The sequence below is a fragment of the Aristolochia californica genome, unplaced genomic scaffold (assembly GCF_029961685.1).
Source record: "Aristolochia californica isolate CCGP_79_NKW_82.1479 unplaced genomic scaffold, dmAriCali1.0.hap1 SCAF_4, whole genome shotgun sequence".
Classification (NCBI taxonomy): domain Eukaryota; kingdom Viridiplantae; phylum Streptophyta; class Magnoliopsida; order Piperales; family Aristolochiaceae; genus Aristolochia; species Aristolochia californica.
This window is the reverse complement of record NW_027182103.1, coordinates 26,444,895-26,453,846: the sequence shown is the minus strand read 5'-3', so window position 1 is coordinate 26,453,846 and position 8,952 is coordinate 26,444,895. Positions and strand designations below refer to the sequence as shown.

The 8,952-nt window shown below is 33.2% G+C and overlaps 1 non-coding gene across 1 annotated transcript; it reads right to left on the bottom strand.

Annotated features, from left to right (window-relative positions):
- Window positions 1–8,496: 8,496 nt before the first annotated feature.
- LOC137964338 (small nucleolar RNA R71) lies at window positions 8,497–8,603 on the bottom strand. Its single transcript, XR_011115535.1, has one exon. It is a non-coding gene; the product is annotated as a small nucleolar RNA R71 (small nucleolar RNA).
- Between the last annotated feature and the right edge of the window lie 349 nt (window positions 8,604–8,952).

Below are 8,952 nucleotides of genomic sequence, written 5' to 3'. Positions count from 1 at the left end.
ACATGTTAAAGATGTAAATGACCTATGGATCCAAATGTTTTAAAGAGAATAACATTAAATTCTCTAGTGAACGTGCGGTGGGATCTTTACACGAGTCAAAGAAGCCATTATTTTGCCCATTTATAAAAAGCTGACCTAACGATCATAGATGATTGTAAAGTGATTTATCTTGCGTAACGGGATTTATTTTTGTAATGAATGACTTATGGATTGGGATTCAACACTTAGTTAAAAATCCCCCGCCACCACCTTTTTCCCTTCGATTGCAAAACAAGATTTATAAAAACTAAAAAGAGTTTACAATCCCAAAAAAAATTACAAACACTTTTTTTGAATTATCACTCTCTACATTTGTGCATTGTGGATTTCCACGTTAGATGTATACTTTTTTCTTAAGTCAAAACTTGAGTTTTTGCTTTCCCTTCATCTCGCAAACTAAAAAAAGAGATAAAAGGCAAATAGATCACAACAGAATGAAAATTTTAGAGTTTATGTATGGAAAGAATTTAGAGAATTAAACAAATGTCAGTATAGAGAATTTATTCACACACCACAAATGAACACAAAAGTTTTGTTATCCAAGCTTCGGTAATTTCACTAGTTCAACCCTAATAGCTCGGAATTTTATTAGAAAGAGATTTTTCCACATATGTTTTAAAAAATTTATTTGCATGTTTGAAACATGTTAAAGATGCAAATGACCTTTGGATCCAAACCTTTTAAAGAGAATAACAATAAATTCTCATGTGAGCGTGCGGTGGGATATTAACTCGAGTCAAAGAAGCCATTATTTTGCCCATTTACAAAACGCTGACCTAACAATCATAGATGATTGTAAAGTGATTTATCATGTGTAACGGGCTTTATTTTTGTAAGGAATGACTTATGGATTGGGAGTCAAGACTCAGTTAAAAATCCCCCGCCTCCCCCTTTTCCTGATGATTGCAGAACATGATATATCAAAACTAAAAGGAGTTTACAATCCCTAAAAATTACAAACACTTTTTGGAATTATCTCTCTCTACATTTGTGCATTGTGATTTTCCAATTTAGATGTATATTTTTTTCTTAAATCAAAACATGAGTTTTCACTTTCCCTTCACCTTGCAAACAAAAAAAAGAGATAAAAGGCAAATAGAGAAAAAAAACATTAAAATTTTAGAGTTTATGTATGGAAAAAATTTAAACAATAAAAAAGTATAAGTAAAAAAAATTTATTCACACACCAGAAATGAACACAAAAGTTTTGTTATCCAAGTTTGGGTAATTCCTCTAGTTTAACCCTAATAGCTCAGAGATTTTTCTACATATATTTTAAAAAGTGGATATGCATGCTAGAAACAAGTTAAAGATGCAAATGACCAATGGTTCCAAACCTTTTAAAGAGAATAACATTAAATTCTCCAGTGAACGTGCGGTGGGATATTTACCCGAGTCAAACAAGAAATGTTTTTGCCCATTTACAAAAAATAGACATAACGATCATAGGTGATTATAGAGTGATTTATCATGCATAACCGGCTATATTTTTGCAAGGAATGACTTATGGATAGGGAGTCAACACTCACTCAAAAATCCCTCGCCTCCCCCTTTTGTCGACGATTGCAGAACCTGATATATAAAAACTAAAAAGAGTTTACATTCCCTAAAAATTACAGATACTTTTTGGAATAATCTCTATCTACATTTGTGCATTATGCATTTCCATTTTAGATGTATACTTTTTTCTTAAATCAAAACTTGAGTTTTTACTTTCCCATCATCTCACAAACAAAAAAAAAGAGATAAACGGCAAATTGATAACAACAAAATGAAAATTTTAGTGTTTATGTATGGAAAGAATTTACAACAAGAAACAAATGTAAGTAGAGAAAATTTATTCACACACCACAAATGTACACAAAAGTTTTGTTATCCAAGTTTGGGTAATTCCACTAGTTCAACCCTAATAGTGCTGAATTTTATAAGAATGAAATTTTTACTCGAGTCAAAAGGGTCATTATTTTACCCTTTTTCAAAAATCTGACCTAACAATCATAGATGAATGTAGAGTGATTTATCATGTGTAACCGGATATATTTTTGAAAGGAATGACTTATGGATTCGGAGTCAAGACTCAGTTAAAAATCCACCGCCTCCCACTTTTCCCGACAATTGCAGAACCTGATATTTAATAACTAAAAAGAATTTTCAAACCCTAAAAATTATACACACTTTTCGAAATTATCTCTCTCTTCATTTTTGCATTGTGAATTTCCATTTCAGATGTATACTTTTTTCTTAAATCAAAACTTGGGTTGTTTCCCTCCCTTCATCTCGCAAACAAAAAAAAAGAGATAAAAGGCAAATAGATCACAACAAAATGAAAATTTTAGAGATTATGTATGGAAAGAATTTAAAGCAATAAAAAAATGTAAGTAAAGAAAATTTATTCACACACCACAAATGAACAAAAAAGTTTTGTTTTCCAAGTTTGGTTAATTCCAATAGTTTAACCCTAATAGCTCGGAATTTTATAAGAAAGAGATTTTTCTACATATGGTTTAAAAAATGGACATGCATGCTTGAAACATGTAAAATAAGCAAATGACCTATAGATCCAAACCTTTTTAAAGAGAATAACTTTAAATTCACAATTGAACGTTGCGGTGGGATATTTACTCGAGTCAAATAAACCATTATTTTTCCCATTTACAAAAAGCTGACCTAACGATCATAGATGATTGTAGAGTGATTTATCATGCGGAACCGGCTATATTTTTGAAAGGAATGACTGATGGATTGGGAGTCAACACTCACTCAAAAATCCCCCGCCTCCCCCTTTTCCCGACGATTGCAGAACCTGATATATAAAAACTAAAAAGAGTTTACATTCCCTAAAAATTACAGACACTTTTTGGAATTATGTCTCTGTGCATTTGTGCATTGTGAATTTGTATTTTAGATATATACTTTTTTCTGCAATCAAAACTTGATTTTGTACTTTCCCTTCATGTCGCAAACAAAAAAAACGAGATAAAAGGCAAATAGATCACAACAAAATGAAATTTCTAGAGTTTATGAATGGAAAGAATTTAAAAAAATAAACAAATGTAAATAAAGAAAATTTATTCACACACCACAAATGAACACAAAATTTTTGTTATCCAAGTTTTGGTAATTCCACTAGTTCAACCCTAATAGCGCGAGACTTTTCTACATATGTTTTAAAAATTGGATATGCATGCTTGAAACATGTTCATGATGCAAATGACCTATGAATCCAAACCTTTTAAAGAGAATAACATTAAATTCTCATGTGAACGTGTGGTGGGATATTTACTCGAGTCAAATAAGCCAATATTTTGCCCTTTTACAAAAAGCTGACCTAAGGATCATAGATGATGGTGGAGTGATTTATCATGTGTAACCCGCTATATTTTTTATAGGAATGACTATTGGATTGGGAGTTAACAATCCCCCGCCTCCCCCTTTTCCCGACAATTGTAGAACCTGATATATAATAACTAAAAATATTTTTTAATCCCTAAAAATTATAGACCCTTTTTGGAATTATCGCTCTCTACATTTGTGATTTGTGCATTTCCATTTTATATGTATACTTTTTTCGTAAATCAAAACTTGAGTTTTTACTTTCCCTTCATCTCGCAAACAAAAAAAGAGAGATAAAAGGCAAAAAGATCACAACAAAATTAAAATTTTAGAGTTTATGTATGGAAAGAATTTACAGCAATAAACAAATGTAACTAAAGAAAATTTATTCACACACAAATGAACACAAAAGTTTGTTTTCCAAGTTTGGGTAATTCCACTAGTTCAACCCAAATAGCGCAAAATTTTATAAGAAAGAGATTTATCTACATATGTTTTAAAAAATGGATATGCATGCTTGAAACATGTTAAAGATGCAAATGACCTATGGATCCAAAACTTTTAAAGAGATTACATTAAATTCTCAAGTAAACGTTCGGAGGGATATTTACTTGAGTCAAACAAGCCATTATTTAACCCATTTACTAAAAGCTGACCTAACGATCATAGATGATTGTAATTTGATTTATCATGCATAACGGGCAATATTTTTTTAAGGAATGACTTATGGATTGGGAGTCAACACTCAGTTAAAAATCCACTGCCTCCCCATTTTCCCGACGATTACAGAACCTGATATATAAAAACTAAAATGAGTTTACAATCCCTAAAAATTTCTAACACTTTTTGGAATTATCTCTCTCTATATTTTTGCATTGTGCTTTTCTAATTTAGATGTATACTTTTTTCTTTAATCAAAACTTGAGTTTTCACTTTCCCTTCATGTCGTAAACAAAAAAAAAGAGATAAAAGGCAAAAGATCACAACAAGATGAAAATTTTAGAGTTTATGTATGGAAAAAATTTAAAGCAATAAAAAATGTAAGTAAATAAAATTTATTCACACACCACAAATGAACACATAACTTTTGCTATCCAAGTTTAGGAAATTCCACTAGTTCAACCCTAATAGCTCGGAATTTTATAAGATAAATATTTTTCTACACATGTTTTACAAAATGGATAAGCATGCTTGAAACATGTTAAAGATGCAAATGACCTATGGATCCAAACTTTTTAAAGAGAATAACATTAAATTCTCAAGTGAACGTGCGATGGGATATTTACACGAGTCAAACATGCCATTATTTTACCCATTTAGAAAAAGCTAACCTAACGATCATAAATAATTGTAAAGTGATTGATCATGTGTAAAGGGCTATATTTTTTTAAGGAATGACTTCTGGATTGGGAGTCAACACCTAGTTAAAAATCCCCGGCCTCCCCATTTTCCCGACGATTGCAGAACCTGATATATAAAAACTAAAAAGAGTTTACAATCCCTAAAAATTACAGACACTTTTTGGATTTATGTAACTCTACATTTATGCATTATGGATTTCCATTTTAGAAGGTTACTTTTTTCTTAATTCAAAACTTGAGTTTTCACTTTCCCTTCACCTCGTAAACTAAAAAAAAACATAGATAAAAGGTAAATAGATCACAACAAAATGAAAATTTTTGAGTTTATGTATGGAAAGAATTTAAGGCAATAAAAAAATGTAAATAAAAAAAATTTATTCACACACCACAAATCAGCACAAAACTTTTCTTATCCTAGTTTGGGTAAATCCACTAGTTCAACCCTATTAACTAGGAATTTTAAAAGAAAGAGATTTTTCTAAACATGTTTTAAAAAATGGATATGCATGCTTGATACATGTTAAAGAAGCAAATGACCTATGGATCCAAACCTTTTAAAGAGAATAACATTAAATTCTCAAGTGACCGTGCGATGGGATATTTTCTTGAGTCAAACAAGTCATTATTTTGCCCATTTACAAAAAGTTGAACTAACGATCATAGATGATTGTAAAGTGATTTATCATGAGTAACCAGCTATGTTTTTGTAAGAAAAGACTTATGGATTGGGAGTCAACACGCATTTAAAAATCCCCCACCTCCCCCTTTTCCTGACGATTGTGGAACCTGATATACAAAAACTAAAAAGAGTTTACAATCCCTAAATATTACAGGCACTTTTTTATCACAAAAAAAAGATATAAAAGGCAAATAGATCAAAAAATGAAAATTTTAGAGTTTATGTATGGAAAGAATTTAAAGCAATAAAAAAATTTAAGAAATAAAATTTATTCACACACTCCAAATGTACACAAAAGTTTTTTTATCACATTTATGGAAATTTCGCTAGTTCAACCCTTTTAGCTAGGAATTTCATAAGAAAGAGATTTTTCTTCTCAAGTTTTAAAAAATGGATATGCATGCTTTAAACATGTTAAAGATGCAAATGACCTTTGGATCCAAACCATTTAAAGAGAATAACATTAAATTCTCAAGTGAAAGTAGGGTGGATGTTTGCCCGAGTCAATCTAGCCATTATTTTGTCCATTTTCAAAAAGCTGACCTAAGGATTATAGATGATTGTAAAGTGATTTATCATGCGTAACGGGCTATAATTTTTTAAGGAATGACTTATGGATTGGGAGTCAACACTAAGTTTAAAATCCTCCGCCTCCCCTTTTCCTAACGATTACAAAACCTGATATAAAAACTTAAAACAGTTTACATTCCCTAAAAATTACAGACACTTTTTGGAATTATCTCTCTCTACATTTTTGAATTGTGCATTTACATTTTAGATGTACACTTTTTTCTAAAATCAAAACTTGAGTTTTTTCTTTCCCTTCATCTAGCAAACAAAAAAATGAGATAAAAGGCAAATAGATCACAACAAAATGAAAATTTGAGATATTATGTATGGAAAGAATTTAAAGCAATAATCAAATGTAAGTGATAGATGCCATATTCTGACATGAGAACTAGGTTAATTATAATAGAATAACCTTTATAATTGTGTTATAGGTGGTTATTTATCGGTTTTCAAATGAAACGTGTATTTATTGAATTTGGCATTAATCACTGTCTATATTGCATATTTTTCTCTCTTGAATTAGATTTCATTGTTTTTAAGGTTTATTTCTTCCTGAAATACTTTTTATGGATTCAACTATGGAATTTCAGGAGGATTTTGGTGGAGAAGGAGATATTTACCAAAATGCCCTTAGTGAAATGGAGGTGATTTTTAGGGCAAATCATTTTTAAAACAAAGAAAAATTGCTATTAAAGGAAAGAGGAGCTTCAGGGGGGGGGTGAATGTGAAGAGAAAACAGACAGATCGACCAAAATAGAGGACCTTGGACCGGAAACAGGGGAAGACCCGAGAGAAGTTTCCCACCGTTGTCCGCCGCGCCACCGTCGTCCACCACCGTCCAGCAACCGAGAACAAACCCGAGGAGAGCTCGAGAGAGTCTCCGTCGAGGTGAGTTCGACTGTTTTTGCTCGTCAGGCCAAGATGTGATCCGAGAGGGCTTCTTCGGTACCAATTCCGCTTTCCAACCATCCTCCGGCGTCTATTACATTTTTCGACTATTCCAAGAGCTATTCCGACTCCGACCGAGACTCGAGAGAGCCGCTTAGAGAACGTCAGCTCTGTTTCATTCTTCGTCGGACGTTACCTCCGTCCGACGGCTTCTAATCTTCGTCGCCGGCGTCGTCTCTACCTCTGGCAACTCACTCTTGCTACCCGAAGCCATCAATTTCGGGAAATTGCAGCACTCATGAGAACGAGTTGCTGCCCGAGTGAGAGAAAGGAGAAGGGGAGTAATTTGTCATTTTGAATTTCATTTTTTATATAGTTTGAACTTAGGTTATTGAATGTTTATTGAATCTGATTTGATAATTAATGCTTATTGAATATTTGTTTTCCGGATATTTGATTAAATTGGCTAGTTAGGGTAGGAATATAATTTAGGTTGGATTTTGGTATTTTAATCCAATTTCTGCTTTTCACTCTATGCGCCCGAGAGGGTCTAGACGCAAGGATTGAGAATTCGGATCCGTGGTTACGTGGCACTCAAGAGATGCACGAATCACCATAAAATCCAGAATTGACATTTCCTGTTGTGCAAGTACTTAACCAGATGATTGCTTGATAATTTAGGATATAATTAGTGTTTAGTTCATATTAATTCATCATATTTGGTTAGGCTAGTTGACTGAAGAATACACAAAATTCAGTCCTCCCTTTGGATATGACCCTCGTTTCCCGCTAAATTACATGAACGATTCGTACGCTTGCGAGGTATTAAAGCCGATGTAACTAAATTCCACATCAAGTTTTTGGCGTCGTTGCCAGGGAGGCACGTATTAAGTGTATTTCTTATTTCTCCATGGTCTTAGGTTAGATTTATTTCTATTTTATTTTATTTTATTTTTATTTTTTATTTTTTATTTTTTTTATTTTTTTATTTTTATTTTTTATTTTTTTTATTTCATAATTTTAGCTTGGTGATTTTTTATGGAATTATTTTTATTTCTTCTAGTTAGTTCATATTTTTATTAGTGAGTTTGTTAGCTTAATTTGATAGTTCATTTTGTTTCTTTTTGTGTTTTTATGCACGGGCGCCGCTCCCTAGGTGGATTTGTTGAAGAGGTAGAACATATTTGTAAGAAAACACCCAAAGTCGAGTTAGGAACTACCATGGTCAATCAAGGTGAACCATTATAGTTACCTACAGCAGGTGACCGTAGAGCCCTGAGGGATTATTCTATCCCATCCCACTTCACATCACCTTCTTGCATTATATTGCCACCCACTACTGCCGCCAGTTACGAGTTGAAACCGGGTGTGATCCAACTCCTCCCTACATTCTATGGGTTGGAGAAGGAGGACCCATATTACCACATCAAGGAATTCTTAGATATTTGTGCAATTTTCAAATTTCAGAATTTCTCAGATGACTCTATCTGGTTAAGACTTTTTCCATTTTCACTTAAGGATAAGGCCAAGTCTTGGCTTAATTCCTTGGAGGTGGGCAGCATTACTTCATGGGACACATTAGTCACAAAATTTTTGTCCAAGTACTTTCCCATTTAGAGAACTACAGCCCTCAGAAGAGAAATCTCCAACTTTATGCAGCAGGAGGGTGAACACTTTTATGAGGCTTAGGAGAAATGGAAGGATTTGATCCGTAGGTGTCCGCATCATGGGTTTGAGAAATGGCATTTAGTGCAATACTTTTATCAAGGTCTTACACCCCAGGTTAGATCCATGGTAGATGCAACGAGTGGTGGGAGTTTGATGGGTAAGAGTGCTAGTGAGGCGTGGGACTTCTTTGAAACATTGAGTGATCAATCTCAGCAATGGGGTTCATCATTTAATGTTGGTAGGAGATCCCACGAAGCCAAAAGAGGGGGTCTCTATGAGGTTAGTGAAACACCCATGCTCATGGCCAAGATTGAAGGGTTGACTTGAAGAATTGATGCCCTTATGGTGTCCAAGAGTTCACCTACTCCTAACCCTTCTACTGTTTGTGCCATATGCTTTGGTTCATCTCATCCC